We start from the raw sequence: 2,032 nt of genomic DNA on the forward strand, positions 1-2,032 counted from the left end.
TAGTAGGATGAGGATAGGATGAGGCACAGGCTGGGGCATTAGTAGGATGAGTATAGGATGAGGCTCCGGCTGGTGCATAGGTAGGATGAAGAACAGGCCGGGGCATTGGTAGGATGAGGCACAGGCTGGGTCATAGGTAGGATGAGGGATAGGATGAGGCACAGGCTAGGGCATTAGTAGGACGAGGGATAGGATGAGGCACAGGCTTGGGCATTAGTAGAATTAGGATAAGATGAGGCACCGGCTAGGGATTAGGTAGGATGAGGCACAGACTGGGCCATAGGTCAGGTGAGGGATAGAATGAGACACAGGCTGGGGCATTAGGTAGGATAAGGCACAGGCTGGGTCATAGGTAGGATGAGGGATAGGATGAGGCACACGCTGGGGCATTAGTAGGATAAAGGATAGAATGAGACACAGGCTGGGGCATTAGTAGGATGAGGATTGGATGAGGCACAGGCTGGGACATTAGTAGGATGAGGATAGGATGAGGCACAGGCTGGGGCATTAGTAGGATGAGGATAGGATGAGGCACAGGCTGGGGCATAGGTAGGATGAAGAACAGGCCGGGGCATAGGTAGGATGAGGCACAGGCTGGGTCATAGGTAGGATGAGGGATAGGATGAGGCACAGGCTTGGGCATTAGTAGGATGAGGGATAGGATGAGGCACAGGCTGGGGTATAGTTAATATGAAGCACATGCAATGAGCCAGTTGCTGCCTGCCGGAGGTGTAAGCAGATCGAGCATGTGTTAAATGCAGGGGGTCCAGTGTGTGCTGGTGACCCGGGGAGTCACAGGGGTCAGCGTGTGACCAGGGTAGCAGCAGGGAGCAGTGTGTGTGATGAGAGGAACCAGCATCGGCGTTACTCCAGCTGTAACAGCAGTGAAGGGAGGGGACCAGCAGTAGCAGTGAAGGGAGGGGACCAGCAGCAGCAGTGATGGGAGGGGACCAGGGCAGCCGAAAGGAATGCCGGGCCCGGTAAAATTTTGGGGGCATGGCCTAAGTGTGGGAGGTGTGGCCAGTGAATTGTTCCTAGCCTAGGGGGAGTTAATTGCTCATTGCTAAGGGGGAGGGGGATTGCTCGTTGCCAAGAAGGGAGTGAAATAGCTTGTTACCAAGGGGGGTTTGGGGTGGGAATGGCTCCTTGCCAAGGTGGATGGAATTGCTCATTGCCAAGGGGGAGGGTATAGCTCGTTGCCAAGGAGGAGGGTATTGCTCATTGCCAAAGGGGAGGATATTGCTAGTTTCCAAGGGGGAGGGAATTTCTCACTGCCATAGGGGAGGGTATTGCTCGTTGCCAAGGACCTATTAGAGATATGACAGCTGGACAGAAAAGGGCTGTACGCTGCCCGGCTGCATAGTCACTGTCTAACTTCTACGCAAAGCAGCAGCTGCGTCCCTGTCAATATCTAAATTCAATACTCCCACTGGACCGCGACATCAGTCAGTCAGGAGCGGCATTGGTAGTATTGGTGGCCGCTCCTGATTGGCTGCCGGACCGCAAGCTCCAATTGGCTTGCGGTCCAGTGGGAGCATTGATGTTGGGACGAGCTGCTTGTTTGCTTAGAAGTTAGCCAGTGACTATACAGCTGGGCAGCGTACAGCCCTTTTCTGCCCGGCTGTCATTTCTTTAAATTGTATGTGCGGCGGCCGGCGGTCTAATGGGTGTTCCGGTGCACCCCCTTAGATTTACCTATGTTTCCATAATCAACTTGTATTAAAAAAACTTTGTTTTACATAACAACTGTGGTTTGCTCATGCCTATACACAGAACAATACAAGTGGTACTGTCCATCTTTAAAATGTATGTATATTGTCAAGAACTCACTACTTCTTCTACATCCTCTACAGCTACAGAATACTTACTGGGGAAGTCATACCGTGTAGTTTGGGCCCATTTTGTTGTAAAAGGGTTAATATATACACAGAGCGTTTCCCTGGTATCCGTAAAGGTTTACATGTTTTACATAGGAAACCACAAACACTATATTTCCGTTCCCATTTACAGCAGACAAGGCAGGTTTCTTCTT

This window comes from Crinia signifera, chromosome 7, assembly GCF_055691185.1.
Source record: "Crinia signifera chromosome 7, ASM5569118v1, whole genome shotgun sequence".
Taxonomy (NCBI): domain Eukaryota; kingdom Metazoa; phylum Chordata; class Amphibia; order Anura; family Myobatrachidae; genus Crinia; species Crinia signifera.